Source organism: Corvus kubaryi, unplaced genomic scaffold (assembly GCF_017639235.1).
Source record: "Corvus kubaryi isolate FWS band 111438036 unplaced genomic scaffold, C.kubaryi_AGA036_p1.0 37157, whole genome shotgun sequence".
In the NCBI taxonomy this organism is placed as follows: Eukaryota; Metazoa; Chordata; class Aves; order Passeriformes; family Corvidae; genus Corvus; species Corvus kubaryi.
Window position 1 is genome coordinate 267912 of NW_024581041.1, and position 20983 is coordinate 288894.

General features: G+C 60.2%; 1 protein-coding gene across 5 annotated transcripts in view; it reads left to right on the forward strand.

Moving 5' to 3' along the window:
• DLGAP4 (DLG associated protein 4) overlaps nt 1-20983 on the forward strand; it is a 150935-nt gene that overhangs the window by 21956 nt on the left and 107996 nt on the right. For all 5 annotated transcript variants that reach the window (XM_042021643.1, XM_042021645.1, XM_042021644.1 and 2 more), the window contains one exon: nt 1760-1905. The gene's annotated coding sequence lies outside the window, so the exon portion shown is untranslated. Of the gene's footprint in view, nt 1-1759; nt 1906-20983 lie in introns of those variants that run through there.

A 20983-nucleotide genomic window follows, 5' to 3' on the forward strand; every position in this document is an offset into this window, starting at 1 on the left:
TTTTAATCCAGCTGTCTCCTGCCTTACAAATGTTCTTCCCTCAATTACTTACACCAGGCTGCAGGGCTGGCTCCATCCATCTCTGCCTGAGCCAGCGGAGCACAGGAGGGGCTACCCCAGCCACTGTCCCCTCGTCACCAGCCCCCACTGGTGCCAAACTGGTCGCCCTGCAGGAGGGGCCTTCCCGCTGAGCTCTCAGCGCTGACCCCATCCCGGGTGCCTCTGCCCGTCCCACACAAGGCTGCTCCAGGTGTGTGGGAGCAGGCAACTCCCTCAGCTTTCCCCGGGGCTGCAGGTGGACACTTCTCCATCTCCCCTCTCCCCCAGTGCTGCTGTGGGATTCTCTGTACAGGGACACGAGGCAGGAAAGGTGCCTGCCCTTCCCAGAGGAGCAAGCTGGAGAGCAGGCGGCTTCTTCCTGCCTTGCTGCAGCAGCTCCTGTCCCACCCCCGGGGCTGGAGGTCAGCCACGTGGGGATGGCTCTCTGGGAGTCTGAGGCTCTGAGGGGGAGCAGAGCCCTGCAGAGTGCTCTGTGCCTCTCGGCCCACATTCCAGAGGCAGGAGAGGGAATTCCCAGAGAAGGGAACCCAGTGGCTGCCTGGGGCTGAGGTGCAGTCGGAGCTGGGGGGGGCCGGGTCCCCTCACTGGCCGGAGCGGGGGCTGTGGGACAGACCGTGCCCTACTGCAAGGTCTCCCACTGAGCACTGTGCTGTCCTTCCCGCTTGGAATTCCAGGCTCCTGTTACGAGATGAGAACTTTTGGAGCGATGCTGTGTGTGCTGTGCCCTGTCCTGCAGCCATGGAGAGCCTGCTCGGGTGTGCAGGACGTGTGGAGCTGTTCCCAGGTGCCAGGCACGGCACAGCCGGCTTGCTCTGCCAAATCCCAGACAGGGACCAGCTCGGGCCATCCCTGCACCAAGGCTGCTTCATCTCCACTTAATGCTCTTATCTTGAAGGCTCCTCTCCGATTAAAGCCCCGGCAGCCAGTTCCCTCCCTGGATTTATTGCAATGCAGTTTTCTTCCCCTAATCTGATCCGGGTGTAAGCTGCTCCTTGGGAAGTGCACGGGGAGGACAGATGTGCCCGTCACTGCTGCAGCAGCCAGGCTGGCAGGGAGCAGCAGGGACGTGCCCTGCCCTTCTTGGTGGCACATCTGCCTCTTCTCAAGCCTTGAACCACATTTCTGCTCAAACTGCTGAGAGCAGCTCGGTGGGGTCCCAGGTTGGTTTGGGCCCCTCACGACAGGAAAGACACTGAGGGGCTGGAGGGGAGCAGGAAGGGAACGGAGCTGGGAAGGGGTTGGAGCCCCAGGAGCAGCTGAGGGAGCTGGGAAAGGGGCTCAGCCTGGAGCAAAGGAGGCTCAGGGGGGACCTTGTGGCTCTGCACAAGTCCCTGACAGGAGGGGGCAGCCGGGGGAGTCGGGCTCTGCTCCCAGGGAACAGGGACAGGAGGAGAGGGAACGGCCTCAGGCTCGGCCAGGGGAGGTTTGGGATTAGGGCAAGTTTCTTAATGGAAAGGGTGGCCAGGCACTGGCACAGCTGCCCAGGGCAGGGGTGGAGTCACCATCCTTGGAAGTGTTCAAAAGCTGTGTGGGTGTGGCACTTGGAGAGGGGCTCATGGTGAACATGGTGGCAGTGCTGGTCTGACTTGGTGATCTGAAGGGTCTTTTCTACCCTTAACAGTTCTCTGCTCTGAGCCAGGGAAGGCACTGGGGTGACTCCACAGCTCCCTGGGCTCACGTGTGTGTTGTCCCTCCTCAGCCCGAGGCCCCCGGTGAGCGCGGTCACCAAGCTGCCACCCGGCTCTGCCACAGCCAGCGTCCCCCAGCCCGCGGATGACGGCAGCGTCCTGCAGCAGCTGTGCCACCTGGGAGAGCTGTGCCACCTGGGAGAGCCACGTCCAGACTGTGAGTGCTCGGGGCAGGACTTTGGCGGGGACACGGCGTGGCTCCGGGGGTTCCCTGGGTGAGGAGGCTGTGGGTGCTGGGGATGGCGTCCTCTCTTGGGGTGTTCTCTGCCCAGTGGGGAGAGGCTGAGCTCCGTGTGGCAGCAGCGGCACTGCTGCCAGGGCAGGGACACAGGGCTCTTCGGGGGGCAGGGCTGAGCTGGTGTGAGGTGCTGGCAACACCCCAGCGTGGGGACAGAGGGTGGCTGGAGGACACTGCTATGGACACTGCAGGACACTGTTGTGGACACGGGAGGACACTGTTATAGGTGTCCCTGGGGCAGGGAGGGCTGTGGGCAGTGCCAGAGCCCAGCAGCACCGGGGGCAAAGCCCACAGGGAGCACCAGCCATGAGCCGGGGGGAGCAGACCCACACCCCCAGGCGTGGGCTCCTTGGGAGCCGTGGGGCCGCCCCTTGCCTTGGTTTGCTCTCTGCTCCCCACCCTCAGCTTGGGATGTGCCCCCCACACACTGGGCTCGCTGTGGGCAGGGTGGGCACGAGCAGGATGCAGCGGCTGGAGCACTCTGACAAGCCAGAGAAGGAGGCTCCTGCAGGGAACGTGACAGCCCATGGGCAGCCTGTATTGCTCCCTCGGGGAGAGGCATGAGCTGTGCCAAGGGCAGGGCTCTGCATCTGGCCAGCGTTGCTGCAGCTGCTGGTCCGTGGGCAAGGAAGGCATCCTGGAAGCAGCAGGCAGGGTGAGCAGGCAGGGCAGACCTACAGGGGAATAAATCCCATGGATTTCCCACATCGGGAGAGATTTCCCAGTGTGTTCCAGAATGTGACACCGGCTCCCTCAGCCCAGCTAGACCCAAACACTCAAAGGGTCTGGGTCTCCCCCAAAGGGAGATGGTCAGAAAACCCAGTGAGCATCCAAAGCTTGTCGGGGGTTTTTCCTTCACAGCCTGTCAGCAGCTGTGGGACCCTGAGGGGTGGGAGGGGTGCAGGGGCTGCTGTGGATGCCCTGCCCTGCTGTGCCACCACCCAGGAGTAAAACACAGCTTCTCCAAAGAGCTCAGAGTGTTGGGAGCTCGGGGTCCTCAAGCACGGGGCTTCCTCAGTGCAGCTGCTGCTGTGAGTTGTGTCACAGGAAAATCCATAGGGGGTTTTAGTCAAGCTGATCTTTTTGCCCCACTTTGGGCCAATAAAAGGCGGTCTTTGTAGCCTTCTGGGGCCCTTGTGGAAGAAGGGGCCCCTGGATCTCTGCAGGCTGGATTCTGGAGGGCTCTCCCCAACATCGAGGCTCTGGCAGTGGTGCAGGGATGTGAAGGAGATTCAGGGATGAGGATGGAGGTCAGGCATCCACCCATGGGTGGTGGGCTGTGCCCCTGGGGTGGCTGCTGTGCTGGGGTGAGGATTCAGATCCTGCCCAACCCAGTCACAGCCCCTCTGTACTGCAGGGAAGCCCTTCCTCAGCCCTCCTCCTCCTCCCAGCAGCAAAGGCCACCAGTGTCAGCTGGGCAGGGCCTGGTGAAGGCTGAGACACGGCCACACTCCAGGCAGCACCGGGGACAGGGACAAGGGACAGGAGGTCAGGTGGGTTTGGGTGTTCCCTGGAGGTGACGTCAGGAGAGAGGGTGAGACAAAACTTGCTTTTGGATTTGGGAAGGGAGACCTGGAAGCAAACGGTCCCGGTCCCCGTGTAGCACAAAGGTGAATGGTTCACAGGGCAGTGATGTCCTTAGGGTGGGAGAAACCTCTGGGAATGTCCCTGGGCATTGGGGGTCCCCACACCTCCTTGGTGGGACTCCCCTCTCCCAGGGGACCCAAACGCCACAGTGGGAGCAGCAGCCCCAGTTCCCTGCCCCCAGCAATCATCAGCTGCCTCCTTCCCTTACTGCAGCTGCTGGATTTCTCTCTGGGTTGTTTTTTTTAATGTATGTGACACGTGTTTGGTTCGAAGCGCTTAATTGCCTCTTGAGATGCGTTTCATTTATTCATTAAGAGAGAAATTGGAGTTGTTGGGTTTGCTTTATTTTGCTATTTTTTTCCTTCTTTTTTTCCCCCCTTCTCTATCCTGTAAGGAAAGGGTGAGGAAAAAAATTCCACATATGCCTCCAGCATGTGTGTGCTCAGCCTCTCTCCTCTGTGCCCCCCAAGCTCTCTCCACAATGCCTTTCAGCCTCTCCTGTTGCTCCTGGCCAGGAGAGTGGTGATCCCTCTCCACTGGGATGTGAGAGTACGAGAGCCCTGAGATGTCACTGCTTGTGTTGCTCAAGGGTCAGGCCAAGGCTGTGTGCATGGCAACGTGCCCCTGCCCTGCCTGTGCCACCCCCTGCGTGAGAATGGTGGCATTTCCTGGTTTGGAGACTGGGTAAGGCCAAGGATGGATGTTAAGGGTTGGTGTCTGCTGCCCTGGGCCACGTTTTCAAAGCACTGTCTGTCCAAGCAAAGCTCTGCAGATCCATCCTCTGGCTGAACCCAAAGCAGGAGTCACACCCCTTCTTCCCTGGGAGAACCCCCAGGCACACTGGAGTGGATGCATGGAGATTCACTGGGATAACAGCAATCCGGGCAGGCGATGGGTTTGGGCTGTGTGGAGATAAAAGAGGAAACTGTGGGCAGCGGGATGGCTGGTGGACAGAGGGCAGGCCGAGATGGATGGATGGATGGATGGATGGATGGATGGATGGAGGGACAGATTTGTTCCAAAGAGCTGCCTCAATCCAGAGGGGTGAGGTGGTGCATGCTGTGGTGAGGAGGATGGGGCAGAGCCAGACCCACAGGGTGCACTGAGGGCAGGTGGATCCCAACCCCACACATCCCTCAGTGCCTATTCCCAGAAGCTTTGGTGCCTGGAATCCTCCCCAGGACCCTGCCCGGACATGGCTCTGCTGCCACGGGTTGCTGTCCCTTGTTTTTAGGGTTTGATGTTTTATTCTTCCTCCTCCTCAGCTCTCATCAGCATGAACATTCGCACTAGGAATGGTGGGCTGGGCCAAGCCTACAGGAGTTTTCTGTCCCTTGTGAGAGCCACCCCCTCCTGCCCTGCATCCCCTTTGCTCAGTGTCCCAGTGCCCAGAGCAGGGAGAGCCATGGATTTTAGGGGCAAATGTCCTCCTCCTGAGGGGCTCCTTACACAGTTACTGAATCTGGGCTCCACAGTGTTCCTGCCCTGCGCTGACCCCCCGAAGACTTGTCCCCTGAAAGGACCCTAGGACACTGTCCCTGGGTTCCTCCATCCACCAGTCCCTGAGGAGCACAAATCCAGTCTCTGTCTCCCTGGAGAGTTGTGCCAAACGTTCAGGTGGCTCCCAAACCCTGGCAACGGGGGATCTTGTGCACCAGCAGATGTGGGGGTTGTTTTTCTGTGGATTCTGGGAAGATCTCCCCAGCCCATCCATGCCACGTGTCTGGGAGGAGAATGAGCTGCCAGGGGCTGGCGGTGTGGGGATGCATCAATAGGCTGCGATTGGCAGTGGATGGCTTCCAGCATGGAATCACAGCTCTGGGAAAAGGCAGCCCTGTTCCTGGGGCTCAGCACAGCCCCTGCCCAGGCACAGGTGAGCAGCTTGCCCGATAGCAGATGCCAAAATGGAGCAGATCACCCCACCCCCATCTGGCTTCCCCCAGTCCTGGATCCACATCCCCGTGGCCCCGACACCCCCACAGCACCTGGCCCACGCTCCCAGGGATGCTCCCCCCATTCCCAAGCCCTTGTCCTGCTTCCAGCCAGCCGCTGCAGACCAGGGAGCCTTCTTCCCTCTGCCTCCTCCTCCCACTTCCCAGGTCTGGAGGGAGAGCTCAGCTGGGGCTGTCTGTGCCAGAGACAAGCACAGGGAAATGGGAATGGCTGGTGCTGCTTCCAGCCCGGCTGCCTGCCAGGGAAGCTTTGGCTTTATCTCCCAAGCCAGGCACCCTGGGAATGGTACCAGGGCCTGCCTGGGGCAGGAGAAGGGCCTGGGGCTGCTCCAGACCCCTGGGCTGGCTCCAGAGGGGTTGTTTTCCTTCCAAGCAGCACTGCAGCACTCACACAAGAAGGGATTTGCAATGCAGAGAAAAACCTCCCACCCGCCACGCGGCAGCGTGTGGGCAGGGAGCGGAGCTGGGAGCGGAGCTGGGAGCAGCTGTGCTCCCACTGCCTGGGCTCCACGCTCCTGCCCCTGCCCCGTGGCACATCCTGGGCCGTTCCCAGCTCTGGCACCCTCACCCTCCAGGTGGGATCGTGGGGACCCTCTGGGCACTGTGCCCCGAGGACAGAGCTCTGCCCAGGGACTGTGGAAGTGATGCTCTGCTCCCCACTGCTCTCGGGCTTCTGCCTCCTTCCCACGGTGGATTCCCTCAGCCCTGAGCAAGGACAGGCTGGCTGGCATGGCTGGCATGGCTGGCATCACGGTGAGCCTGTCCTGGAGCCCCAGGCATGGAGAGCACTATGGGGAGGTAGCGCAGGTGAAGGACAGGGAGAGTTTGGGGTCTGTGATCCAGTGGGTGGGTGTTGGGCAGGGGGAAGGACCCCGAGGTGTCGCAGGTCAGTCCCACATCCAAAGGCAGGACATGGCTCCTGGTCCCCTCAGGTCTTGCTGGGAGGGTGAGGGTGGCTCCTGGAGGTTGGTTTTGGAGGGACAGTGTGTGTCTGGTCCTCACTGGACCAGGAATTCCACTCAGGACTGGCAGGAATTCCCACAGGCTGGGTGAGAGCGGGCACCATCCCCACATTTGGAAACCAGTGCTGGTCACATCCTTTCCTGGGAAGGCCACCATGCTCTGCTCTCTGCAGAAGCTTCAGTGTCACCCACCTGCCAGGCCCAGAGCAGCTGTTTGTGCCCTCCTCAGTCCCTCCATGGGGCAGGGAAGGTTTGGGTGATCCTAAGGTCACCCCTTTCCTGAGGTGGGGATGAGGGACATCACAGTGCCTCGGGCTGCTCATCCTGGGAAAAGTGAGCTGTGGTGGCTTCCATTGCTGCCCCCCAAGCTGAGGGTGGGCCGGGGATGATCTGTAGGGAATGCCATGGCACTGCTGGGCTCTGGGTGTGCCCCCAGGCTGAGGGTGGGCTGGGGGTGATCTGTAGGGAATGCCATGGCACTGCTGGGCTCTGGGTGTGCCCCCAGGCTGAGGGTGGGCTGGGGGTGATCTGTAGGGAATGCCATGGCACTGCTGGGCTCTGGGTGTGCCCCCAGGCTGATGGTGGGCCGGGGATGATCTGTAGGGAATGCCATGGCACTGCTGGGCTCTGGGTGTCTTGGCCACATGGGACATTCACCCCTTCTGCAGCGTTGAGCAAGGAGCCCAGAGCACATCCCCATCTCCTGCCACCCTCATTTCCCCCACACCCAGCTGAGCACGAGGCCTGACCCCGTCCTGGGCAGTGGAGGGTGCGCTGCTCCTTCCCCAGCTGGCCGAGTCGGAGTGGGACCTGCAGGGACCCATGCTGGGAGCACTGGGGTCCCAGCTGCTGGGGACACTGCAGGACACCTTTCCATGGAAGCCCAGGGAGATAAAGGAGCTTTCCCTGCTCTCCCTGTTTGCCAGCAGTTGCTGGGCTGCTTTTGCCCCTCTGTACTGGGTGGATGTGGCAGGGGCTGGAATGGGATAAGCTTTAAGGTCCCTCCCAACCCAAAATATTCTGATTCTACACAGGGAACTCTGCCCCCTCCCCAAGGGTAGGGTGGCAGGAGGGGAGGAATTTTTCCAGCTTCCAAGAGGAGGCAGAAACACCCCCCAGCCTTGGAGAGCTGGGACCCCTGGGACTGCACAGCAGGGCTGTGTTTTCTTGCTCAGAGCACAACTGTCAATGGCAAAGTCTTGGCACAGACTTCAGTGCTGAGAAACACTGTGGGCTGGGACATTTTGGAGAAGATTTTTAGCTGCAGCAAAGAAATTTGGCAGCTTGGAAGCAATCTAATCATCCTCCTCCCATATGCTTGGTGCTATTTAAAAGGGAGCATGTACCCAATTCCTTCCGACCAGCACGCTGACATTTCCACAGTGCGTTTGGAAATAAATTTGGCATCCGCTGTCAGAATCTCAGATTGAGCCCAGTGTGGCTAATTTGGGCTCTGAGTGCCTCTGCAGAGCACCTTTCCCTGCTCGCAGATCCCCGAGGAGCCACGGCAGGGGCTGCTTCCCACGGGCACCACCAGCCTTTGGGGGGCACGAGAGACTGGGGGCCTGGCTCGTGGCTCAAGCCCTTTCCTGCAGCCCCTAAAGCTGAGCAGGCTTCAGGGTGGTGGCTGTGCCTGGCTCTCCTGAGCCCCTCTCTTCCCAGTATGGAGGCACAGGGGGCTGTGGCTGCTTGGGCTCATCCCGAGACAGGGCTCTGTCCTCCTCCGGGCTCTGGGCTCTCCAGAAACCCCTCTGGAGCCTCTCCTGCCTCCTTCTGCCCAACACCCAGGGCTGGCAGGCTGTGCAGGGGCACTTGGGGGGCATTTAGGGTCCCCCCACCTCTCCTGCCCCATCACACAGCTGGAGGGCCGGGGGATGCCCAAGGGAGTGGCAGCAGTGTCGGGATGGCAGCGCTGCCCCACGCTGTGCTGGGTGCTCTGTGCTCAGCTCCAGCTGCCCACCAGGGAAAAGGGGCAGGAGAGGGGGGCTGCTCCACGTGTGGGGACCTGGGCAGGACTGTCCCCATCCTGCAGGTGTGGCAGGGTCGGGCAGCTCCTGTCCCCATCCTGCAGATGGGGCGGCTCCAGGCTCCGGGATGTTTGGAGGGGGTGTCTGCTGTCGTGCCCGTGGGTTGGGTCGGGGTAGATGGGCTGTCCCTGGGGATGACACCAGGTGCCAGGCCTCTGAGCAGGAGCTGTCCCTTCCCCTCATCCAAAATCCCAGCTCCCCTCAGACCCCCCAGCACTGCCAAGCCCTGCCCTGGCCACAGCTGGGGCCTGAGGGGACACAGGGCTGTGAGCCCTCCCGCCCCAGGGGACAGCCTTCCTCCCCTCCTCTTCCTTCCATGGGTTTCGGTGTCCCCCAGTGCTGCACTGGGGTGAGGGTGGAAGAGAAGAGCGGCTCGGAAACATATGCTGGGATGAATGGGGACTCCGTGCCCGGGAGCCATCCATGTGGCCCTGCTCTGTGCCATCGGCCTCGTTAGCGCCGCTGCAGTGGGGATCAAACCCAGTGAGCCATGAGCTGAGCCCCGCCAGAGCCACTCCGAAGGATGAGGGTGAATTATGTAGATGGGAATCAGGCAGCAATCCAGGCGTGGACAATGTCTTGAGGGGCTGGCAGGGCTGGAGCTTCGCCGTCCAGGAGGTTTCCTGGGATCTAATTAACAGCTCAAACAGCCCTTCCTGGCCAGGGCTCTGCACCGCCCTGGCCGCTCACCTCCGGCTCTGGAGCAGCGGGGCCTGGCCTTGGGACCAGGGGACACGGAGTGGCAGAGGGTGCTGGGGCTGTGGACACAGCCCGGGAAAGAAATTAAGGTGGGAAGAGAACAGATCCCTCTGGCCCCAGGTAGGAGGTGGGAGCTCATGTCTCCCCTGCCCAGGCTGAGCACTGGGGTGCAGGGATGTGCTGGGGACAGGCTGGGGACAGGCTGCTCACCCTGTTCAGTGCCTGGCAGCCCCTGGGAGCAGCACTTCCTGCTCTTGGCAGGAGCTGTGAGTGGGGCAGTCCTGCTCTGGAGAAAGGCCTGCCTGGAAGGGCTCCTCCTTTTCTTGGTCTTAAAATCAAGAGGCATACACGGTTAGAAGGGGAAAAGGGATTTTACCTTGGTATTTATTTTTAAGGATCCTTAGGTGTACACGTCCAGGTCATGTGCATCGAGATGCACCCCGCCCAGTCTTTCCCTGTGTCTCTGTGTCTCTCTTCTCTCCCCCCGCTAACATTGGGTATAACATTATAGGTTTTACTAATTAGCATATCTATCAAAGATTCCCCAATGAGAGGCTCAAGTGAGCCCCCCCTCCCCAAGGAACCTTCCCCTGGATGGTTCTATCTTGGTTTACAGAATATGTTCTGGAGAGGACCTTGGGGTCTGGGGCACACTGATCCCTGGCTACGAAGCTTCTAAAATGTTGAGTCTCTTAGCTTGACAAACAAGTCCAAGAATGTAGGCAAAAAGCAGTAGGAGTACAGAAGTTGTAAAAAGGTGTAACAGGGGTATAAAAGAAAAGGCAGAAAATCTTCATGGCATCAACCCGATGGTGCCAAAGGCTGCATCCCCCATTGCAGGGAAGAGCTGGAGCTTCTTGCATGGTCCTGATCCAGACCCAGTGCCTGGTGCAGGCCTTCAGGGACGCCCTGGCCCAGCCCAGCCCAGCCCCACAGCCCCTCAGGGCTCGCTCCCATGAGCCAGGGCAGGCTGGCACAGAGCTCTGTGCCTGGATCTCTCCTGGAACTCCTCCCTTTCCCGCTGCTCCGTGGTGACATGCGGGTGGGATGTGCTGGCCAGGAGCAGTCCCACACCCAGCACTGCCCTGACCGCCTCCCATGGCCTGGGAACCAGGGGCCATGCAGGGCCCAGCACACCCCACCAGCACCCTGGGGTGCTCTGTGCACAGGATCCTGGGACGTGCTGGGAAGGCTCCTCCAGGGCTGGGGCTGCAGCTGAATCCCTGCCAGGAACCAAAGCCAGGCTGGGCTGGAAGGGGAGGATTCTGATCTTGGCCAATTTTGCATGTCCCTGGCTGAGGAACCTCTGCCAGGCATGCCAAAGGGCTTTGCATGTGCCTCAGGACAGGCTTGAGGCCAGGAGAAATCATTCCTGATCCAGGAGGCACCTGGGCAGGGATTCAGCTGCAGCCCCAGCCCTGGAGGAGCCAAGGCTGCTCCTCTGGGCTGATGTCTGCTGGGGAAGCCTGGGCAGCTGCCCTGGAGAAAAACCCCCTGGAAGAGCTCCTGGGGCTGATCCCTTTGTCCTGCACCTCCCCTGTATGGTGGGACACCCCTGAGCCTCCACACACCTCCAGGACCCTTCACCCCCAGGGCGGCCCTGCCTGGCCCCTGCCCTCTGCCCTGCATGGCCAGCTCCTGACCCCTGGGAATGTCCAGTCCCACCAGGCACAGTCCCACCTCCCACAGCTGTCCTGGGTGAGCAGCAGACACTCCCACAGCCCCTGGGACCTGCTCCCCACAGCCCCAGCACAGCACAGGGGGCTGCAGGCACCTCGAGGTCGCTCGCTCCCCTTTTTTCAGGTTGGCTGAAAGAGTTAAAGGTGCAGAAAAGTGATAAAGGGAAGTGGAGAGTCATGGAGTTATGGAATCCCCAAACGGTTGGGGTTGGAAGGGACATTACAGACCATCCAGTGCCACCCCTGCCATGGGCAGGGACACCTTCCACTGTCCCCAGGCTGCTCCAAGCCCCATCCAGCCTGGCCTTGGGCACTGCCAGGGATCCAGGGGCAGCCACAGCTGCTCTGGGCACCCTGTGCCAGGGGCTCCCCACCCTCCCAGGGAACAATTCCCAGTTCCCAATATCCCATGTAACCCTGCCCTCTGGCAGTGGGAAGCCATTCCCTGTGTCCTGTCCTTGCAGACCCTTTGTCCCAAGTCCCTCTCCAGCTCTCCTGGAGCCCCTTTAGGCCCTGCAAGGGGCTCTGAGCTCTCCCTGGATCCTTCTGTTCCCCAGGCTGAGCACCCTGAGCTCTCCCAGCCTGGCTCCATAGTGAGGGACTCGGAGTAACCTGGCTCTGGGAATGAGGTGCTGAAGCCCTTCCTGTGCAACCAAGAAAAACTTTGTGGGTCCAGCTGATCCCCGTGGGTGGATCAGACTCTGGGACCTCATTTTCCCACACCCTTACACCCTCTGCAGCGACCTTGGAACAGCCTCCAGTCCCCTGGTCAGGCCTGTGCCTCCCACCAGCCCTGCAGGGATGTGCTGAGCAGGGCTGGGTGCCCTGGGCAGGGCAGGAGCTGTGCCCGGCTGGGGAGGCCCTGGCACAGGGTGCCCAGAGAAGCTGTGGCTGCCCCATCCCTGGAAGTGTCCAAGGCCAGGGGTGGAATGAGATGATTTTTAAGATCCCTTCCCACCCAAACTATTCTGGGATCCCGTGGTTCCGTGGTGCCCAGCGGGTGCTGCCCTGGCTCTGTTCCCAGCGAGGGCAGGGTGCGAGGGCAGTGTGGGGCACAGCTCTGAGTCCTGGGGCCACGGGGCTGGTGGGAGCCCAGGCACTCAGACATTCCCAGCTGCGTTATCTACCGCTCTGCTGGAACGGATCTGTCGGGATTAAATGAGGACTGACACCTGCCCTGTGTCTTTTTGCTGTCACTGCTGTTCTCTTGAGCAGCGGGCTGTGAGCTGTCTGCCGTGCCCAGGCACGGGGGTGCTCCCCTTCCCTGGCTGCTGGAAAGGGAGGCAGCCCCGGCCGCTCTTTGGGGGTACACAGGCATCAGAGCAGGGGGCAGAGCAAAATTCAGGGTGGGCACACACCCCGCTGGGGAAGGGCTGGGTGAGCTGGGTTATTTCCCAGGCCTGGTAAGAAGTGAGTGACAGATGTGGTGTCCATGGTGACCCACAGCTGGCTGGGCAGCAGTTCCAGTGTCCCCTCCTCCCGGGAACCTGGGTAATTATGGATGCACTCAGAAATGTGCGCATCCAGACGTGCTTGTGTTTCAAAACCTTTGGAGATAAGTGGATACAGGGATAATCACCCCAAAGGCTGATCTGCTGGAGCTCCTGCCTCTGACAGAGTGTGGCCATGGTCCCCCGGGCTGGGGTGGGGGATGGGGGTGGAGGAGAAAGAGGGGAAGGAGAAGGAGAAGGAGAAGGAGAAGGAGAAGGAGAAGGAGAAGGAGAAGGAGAAGAAGGAGGAGGAAGGGGATGAGGAGGAGGAGAAGGAGAAGGAGGGGGAGGAGGAGGAGGAGAAGGAGGGGGAGGAGGAGGAAGAGCTGCCAGTGCCAGCACACACAGATTCTGTGGTTTGTGCTGGGTTGTTGCAAACTGGGGGTTCAGGAACGTGCACCAGGCTCAGAGCCAGCTGGGAATCCTCAGTAAATCCTAAAACACTTTGGGTTGGAAGGGACATTACAGACCATCCAGTGCCACCCCTGCCATGGGCAGGGACACCTTCCACTGTCCCAGGCTGCTCCAAGCCCCAGTGTCCAGCCTGGCCTTGGGCACTGCCAGGGATCCAGGGGCAGCCCCAGCTGCTCTGGGCACCCTGTGCCAGGGCCTGCCCACCCTCCCAGGGAACAATTCCCAGTTCCCAATATCCCATGTAACCCTGCCCTCTGGCAGTGGGAAGCCATTCCCTGTGTCCTGTCCCTCCATCCCTTATCTAAAATCCCTTTCCAGCTCTCCTGGAGCCCTTTTAGGCCCTGGAAGTGGCTTCTGAGGTCTCCCTGGATCCTTCCCTTCTCCAAGCTGAGCAACCCCCACCATCCTCATCAGGAGCACCATCTCCTCACGCTCTGCTCCATGGCTCCCTTCCCGCTGGAGCCCCAGTCTGAGGGATTCCTTCCCCTGGGAATCCTTCCCGAGCACTGCTGGGCTCTGGGGGCAGCTGGCACAGAACCTGCCCCACTTTCCCTGGGGAGGAAGGAGCTCATCAGTGAGGGGAGGAACACGCAGGGACGGCCTCTGCGAACCCCCTGTGCCTGTTATTGCTATAATAAGTCTCAGTCATGTGTCTGGAAGGGCTGAAGGGAAAATCTATTTTTCTCCTGTTTTCCGGCTGTGCCTGTGTGACAGGGGCTCTGCGGGCGCGGGCTCTGCGGAGCCGGAGCCGGCTTTTCCTGGTGTTTGTGTGGGTTTGCACATGGCAACGGCAGAGAGAAAAACCTTTTTTTTTTTTTTTTATTTTGAAGAAGAAAAAGCAAATGTGATTGTAAAAAGCAGCTCGAGTTTGCAGGGAAGAGCGGGGAGAGGGGCAGGAACATAGACAGGGATGGAGCGCGCTCCGTTCTGGCACCACCGTGGTTTCTGCTCGTCCCACACAGCCCAGCCTGGGGGGTGTGCTCCAAGGACGCCCAAAACCAGCCTGGGCAGGTTCCTCATGGCCAAGGCGAAGCAGGTCAGCCTCAGGCTGGAATTCTGCAGGGAATTTCCGTGCTAGAAAGGATTCGGGTTTTTGATGCCTCGGTCCTCAGGTGTGCCAGGGAAGGTTTAGATTGGATAATAGGGAAAATTTCTTCATGGAAAGGCAGTGGCACAGCTGCCCAGGGCAGGGGTGGAGTCACCATCCCTGGAAGTGTTCAGAAACCGCGTGGATGTGGCACTTGGGGACAGGGGTTAGTGGTGGCACTGGCAGTGCTGGGGTAAGGGTTGAATTCAATGATCTCAGAGGGCTTCTCCAACCTTAATGATTCCATCCTTTGGGAAGCTGTGGTGGCAGAGGGGATGGAGAGGTCAGGCTATGCCAGGGCACCTGGAGCTCTGTGCTGAGCCAGCCAGAGCAGCACCTCGCAAGTCTGGTCACCACTGGCCACTGCGGGGGCTGTGGGCACAGTGCCACCACAGCCTCCCAGCCGTGTCAGGGCCACCAGGTGCTTGTGCCAGGCTGCTTCTTGCTCATCCCACTGCTGCTGCCCTGGAAGCCCAGGCAGGCTCTGGCACCCTCCCTGCTCGCTGCCCACCAGGCTGCACCAGCGCTGCTCCCTCGGGAAGTGTTCCCGGCTCGGCCATCATGTCCCTCCCACGGCTGCCGCATGCGTCACTTTTTTCCCCTTCCTCACACAACTGCCCTTTAGATATTTATACAGTGTGATCCTGTTCCCCCTCCAGCACTGGCTTTCTAGGCCACACAAATTAAATTCCCTCAGTCTCTGCCCGTAACTCATCCTCCCAGCCCTGCCTCCCTCCAGCTGCGGGGCTCGGGACGGCTTTTTCCTTCTCCGTGCCTGACGTCTCTCTCCTGTAAGAGCCTCCCTGGGAATTGTAGGGCACGCTCCTACCACGGCATAAAAATAGGATTAGGAGATGTTTTGTCCAGTGAAGGATTGTTCCGGGCTCCCACCTGCAATCCTTTCTGTGCTGCCTTCCCACACGGATGCTTCCAGCTCTCGGAGGCTGCTCCAGAGCTGGCCGTGCACGGCTCAGTGTCCACCTCCTGCAGCAGCTTCTGGGGCATCCTGGGGCACCCCACAGGGTGCAGGGCCCGGACAGTGCTCCATGACCAGCTGGACAGGGAGATGTCACTGCCTGCTCCACATGTGCCCCAAGTGCCCCACACCATTCCTGGGGTGGCCCCTGCCCCACACCAGGCCCCACCCCAGAACTGCCCCCGAGCCTGGCTATGGCCCTCATGCCCTCCAAGTGCACCACGACCCCTAGAAATGAGTCACAAAACCCCTCTGCCCCACATCTGGTGTCCCTTAAACCCTCACCTGCACCCCTCAAACCCACACCTATGGAGCCCAGTGCCCGTCTGACGCCAATTTGTCCCTGCTCCCCCTTAACCTCACATCTGTGGGTCCAAACACCCCCCAGACCCAATCTGTGGGGCCCAACGCACCCCTGACCCCCATCTGTGAGGTTCAAACCCCCATCTAAGGATCCAAACACTCTTCAACTCCCTACTTACGGATCCTAACACTCCCTGACCCCCATGTATGAACACAACCAGCTCCCCCAACCCCATTTATGGGGCCCAAACACGCATTAATGTGTCTAAACACCCCCTAAATCCCCACGTGTGGGTCCTGACCCCCCATCCATGCCATACTTACAGGTCACACCCAGGCCGTGTGGTCCTGCAGGTGACACTCAATGGTGTTGGGGTGTCACAACTGCTGCCAGGACTTCACCTCCTTGTTGATGTCCTGCCACTTCTCTGGGACAGAGTTAAGGGACACAGGGAGGGAAAAGTGGGGCCTGGGTGTGGGGTCTGTCCTCCTCCCTGGCTGGGGTGTCTTGGTGTGGACCCTGAATGCCAGAGTTGGTGTGCACCCATCGGGAATTCCTGCCTGGATCGCCCAGGATGCCCTCCTGGCTTGAGGCAGCCCCGGGTGGCTCTGGGGTGGTCCCTCACCTGAGCGGTCACCAGGGTGTGCCAGTGCTCCCGGGCAGTGTCTGGCACCAAGGGCACAGAAGAGGCTCCTCCCTCGTGCCGGACAACCCGGGCCAGGTGACCCAGGGGGGATTTGGGGCATCCTGGAGCCACAGTTCTGGACAGTTTGCTTGGAAGCACTTGGGGAAGAGCTTGTAGGAGACAGGACTGCGAGAGGCCGGCTGTGCTTTGCTGTGTCCTTCTGCAGTCCGTGATCTCTCCCAGGGATCCGATCCCTGCACTCCTGCTCCGGCCCCTGCCACACGCTGCCGGCTTGGGGCTGTGGCAGGAGGGCAAGTGCAGCACCATCACCCAGCTCCGGGGTGTGACAGAGCTCACAGAGCCCAGCGAGTGCTCACCGGGGGCTGAGCCTGTTCTCACAGCAGCCACGTTCCATTTGGTTCCTGTTTTCCCTGGAAAATTGGATTCCATCTCCAGCTGCTGCTGCTGTGTTCCGCTGGATGCGGAGCTGAGTGCCCTGTGCTCGCGGGGTGCCCGCAGCAGAGCTGGCAGAGTTCCCTGCCTGGCACAGATCCTGGCTGCCACCACTGCTGTGGTGACCAGAGTGACCTCTTGGGACAAATTTGGGGGTTCCCATCAACCAGAAAGGTTTCTGCAGTTCTTGCATCCATAATTGCTGGGGTTTGTCCGTGTATTCTGCCGGGCTGTGCGTTCCTCAGATCTGCTCCCGGGGAGCAGGGAGCTGTCTGGGAGCTTGGCTGGTGCTCTGGAGAAGGGGATGAGCTGGGGGTTTGCACCCACTGTGTCCCTGTCCCTCCTCCTGCAGGATTCTGTTCTTCTCCCGTGATGTCTCCTTGTTCCTTCCTGATCTTTCCCTCTGTGCGAGCTCGGGCATCCCTTGGTTGGTGCCTGCAGGATGTCCAGGGTCTGCAGAGGGTTCTGGGGGATGGCTCCATCCTTTAGCACCCTTCGTCCTTCCCTTGCTGGGGTCAGGACTGGGGAGGATCCCCCCATCCTTCGGGATCCCTTCATGCTCCCTTCACCCCCGCAGCCCACCGGGCCCATCCCCCCTCCGTGAGCAGCGTCACCCCCCGGCCGTGTGGGGCTGGACGTGGATCACACGGACAGGACAGCCACGGGCCAGGGGAGGATGTGTGGTCTGGCCAGTGCTGTGGGGCCTGAGGGGCCCCAGTCGCAGACTGGGAGCACCCCTTGTTCCGAGGGTGCCCCAGCTCCCAGCAGGCAGGGAGGGCTCACCAACACTCAGCCCCTGCCACAGCCCTGAGTCCCAGGGCTCTGGCAAGGCTCAGGGTGCCCATGCCCAGAATTCATGGTCCTGCCAGCACTGCCCAGCCTGGCAGGGGCAGCCCTGGACTCACCACCGGCGTGGAGGAAGGGCTTGGTACCCCCCACCCCAGCACTGAGCGCCCTGGGCTGCCACAGCCATTCCCAAATCCCCCATCCCACCTCACCCTGGGTTCCCACACCATTCCCAACACCCCTGTCCCACCTCACCCTGGGCTCCCACACCATTCCCAACACCCCTGTCCCACCTCACCCTGGGCTCCCACACCATTCCCATTCCCCCATCCCACTCCACAGAGCCCTGAGCTCCCACATCGTCCCTCCCCACCTCCTTCACTCCCCGCAGCTATCAGGGGTCTCTGGTGTTCAGTCCCCTGAAATGCCACCATGTCACTGTCTCTCATCCCTGGCATATCCACGTGTTCCTCCTGGGAAGGATGGAGACAAGAGGCTCCCCTGAGGACGAGAAGAGGATTGCAGAGGCCAGGTTAGCCATGCAGCTCCCTTGAAGCCAGCCCCAGCTGGGCTGAGCTGCCCAAGCTGGTGGGGACACGAGGGACACACACCGAGCAGCTCGAGGGGCTTGGACAGTTTGTCAGGGTGTTGGAGTCAATTAAGTGCTAATTATGTGAGATGCTCCGAAGTGTCCCTGTCACAGCAGCCTCGTGTCCCGGAGCCTGCCTGGCTTGTATACCCTAAATGGTATACAGGGACCCACAGCCTCGTGTCGTCTATTCAACCCATGGGCTGATGGATCCAATGGAACGTGTGGGTTTGGGAAGGGGATGGAGTGTGTTTGGCACTGGAGGCTTGGGTTGAATGCAGGAGGGCTCTGGTGGGATGCCAGGGCAGGAGCTGGCTCTCCTCAGGGACACCAGGCACAGCCTGTCCCCCATGGATGCCTCAGCCTGATCCCGGGGCCGGCAGGGTCCCCCCCATGCTGGATGTGGCTCTGGAGTGTCTGTGGGGACAGACTTTGTGCTGCCCTTTGTGCCCCCAGCCCCACCTCACTCCTGCTGCACTCTGCCTGTTCAGCCCTCTGCAACCCTCGTGCTTCCATCCTCGTTTTCCTTAAGGAGAGACCTCTGCAGGATTTATCCTCTTTAAGTCTGACAGACACTCTGCTGGCACTTGGAATGTCTGTGCCTTCCCCTGGCTCTGACGGGGCCTTTGATGTCTCTGTTTAATTCCCTCAGTGATGCTGGGGAGGTCCCTGCCTGCCAGAGAGGGAAGGGTTACCCCCTCGATGGCTGGGTAAGCCTTTGGGAAGCCTTTGGAGCTGGGGACATTAATCCTGAAATGAAAAACCTGCATGGACAGAGCTGGCTGGAAAAGGAAACCATTGAACTACTGGGAAAGCAGCGGAGCTGGGAGAGCACATGTGGGGCTGGGAGCCCAAGGACAGCACGAAGGGGGTAGGATGTGTTTTCAAACTCTCCGGTTCTGATCTCAGTGTAGGATTTCACCTGGCAGTGAGGCTCCTGGGTGCTCCCTGCTGTGCCAGACCTGACTCCCTCTGGATTTCCAGGTTGTGGTTCAGGTTTCTTTCCGTGGCACTTGTGTGTTTCTGCTTCGGGGATAAGAGCAAAATGAAATCCTGTTTCCCAAGCTCCGGCAAAGCTGTCAGCAACAATGGGAAAAGCACAGTGTGAGGGAAAAGCAAGGAGCAGGAGGCTGGAGAGCTGGGTTCCCAGCACAGGGACAGATCTGTCGGGAGCATCCCAAGTGGGACAGTGGCTCTCCGTCCTTTGGCAGCACAGTTTCGCCATCCTTGGCTTTTTTTGTACATAAAGCATCACTCCCAGGAGTGAAGAGCTGGAGCACATCACTCCACACACATGGGCAAAGGGATTTCCTGCAAGGCTGCTGTGGGATAGCAGGCGGTTCAGTCGTTATAATCCGACCTGTGCCCCTGGGCCCCTTCCCAGCAGGGACAGTGTCCCTGGGGGCCTGTGCCTGTCCCCTCACCGTGGTGGCCCCACAGCGTCCCATCACAGGCCATGTGCTTCTCCAGATGTCTGGAGAAGGCTCCTCTGCCCAGAAGGGACATCACCCTGGGCAGGGAGGACACTGCCAGGGCAGGGCCAAGCTGGGCTCAGGCTTGGGGACAGGATGGATTTCAGTAGGGAATGGGGACTAGGAGAGGGCCAAAGGCTGTCTGTGGAAAAACCTCAGAGTAGCCAGGGACATCTCCCAGGTCAGCTCCTCCAGAGGCACGTGAGAACCTGCCGCATCCATCAGGTGATGGGAGAGGAGCTGGGCATGGGCTGGGCAGCTGCGCTGGGCAGCTCCATCTTCTCCCACACACATCAACCTCTCTGTGCCACAGCTTCCAAGTGCTCCCAGGACATGGGGAAGGGGCTGTGCCATGGCTGGAGCTGGTGGCACAGGCACAGCAGCCTGAGCTGACTCCTGGGCAGCACTGGGAATGCTGGAAGGGTCAGATCTCCAAAGGCCGAGTGCTGGTCAGAGAAACCCTTCTCGTTCTCAGAGACAGGAGCTGCCCTGCACTAAGGCCAATTAAATTTTACAGGCATCTAAAAATTTAATTTGAGTATAATCTCCTTTGCCAGAGCCACAAGTCCCTGATAAATATTTTATTTTCCTCCAAGTAAAGAGGCTTTGGGATAATTAAAGCAAACAATGAGTCCTCCTCTCCTCTGAGCAGGGGCAGGGCCACGGCTTGTTCCCAGTGTTCCGAGGCAGGAGGTGCTCCCTGCACTCCGTGTGCTGTACGGAGCCGTCTGGGAACGCAGGCTCCCAGGGAAACGGGAGAGTTCTGCTGGCTGCAGCAGCCTTAGGAAAAGGAGGAGTGGAAGGCAGCTGAGGAGGTCACAGCCTTCGCTTCTGCAGGTCCATCTTTCCTTCAAGGGAAGAAGTCACTGCCTTCCCGGCCGTGTCCTGCATCCTTCCTTGGTGCTTTTCACTCTCCTCCCCGGGAGACGTTTTAAAAGGATTCTTTCCCAAGCTCGTTGCAGCTGGTGGGAAATGCAGCAGCAACTGGAGATGCCATAGGTGGCACTCAGACAAGGAAAGCTCTCCCGCCTGGCTAAGGCAGGGAAGGGTTTCTGTGCACTCACAGCTGGGGCTCCTTGCCAGATAACTGAGCAGCAGTAGCGGCAGGAAGATGGATGTGGAAGAAGCAGGTGTTCCAAAGGATCCGTGTTCCTGGCCTTGGCAGAGCCTGGCTGAGTGCAGTGCTTTTGCCACAGAGCGAGTGGCTGCAGTGAGCAGAAAAATGGGGCTGTCAGGAAACACCATCAGGAGCTGGGCTGGGAGAGCTGGGGGTGTTCACCTGAGGGGAGAAGGATCCAGGACAACCCAGAGCCCCTTGCAGGGCCTAAAGGGGCTCCAGGAGAGCTGGAGAGGGACTGGGGACAAGGGATGGAGGGACAGGACACAGGGAATGGCTTCCCACTGCCAGAGGGCAGGGTTACATGGGATATTGGGAGGGAATTGTCCCCTGTGAGGGTGGGGAGGTGCTGGCACAGGGTGCCCAGAGCAGCTGTGGCTGCCCCTGGATCCCTGGCAGTGTCCAAGGCCAGGCTGGACAGGGACTGGAGCACCCTGGGGATGGTGGAAGGTGTCCCTGTCCATGGCAGGGGTGCCACTGGGTGGGCTTTAAGGTCCCTTCCCTGAATCATTCCATGACTCCGTGATTCTATGAAAATCAGGCGTCTTCCACTCCCCCAGGTGTCAGGCTGTGCCAGAGGAGGTCAGAGCAGGATGGCAGGGATGGATGGAGGGATGGATGGATGGATGGATGGATGGATGGATGGAGGGATGGATGGAGGGATGGATGGGATGGATGGATGGAGGGATGGATGGATGGATGGATGGATGGATGGATGGATGGATGGATGCAGGGATGGATGGATGGAGGGATGATGGATGGGTGGATGGATGGATGG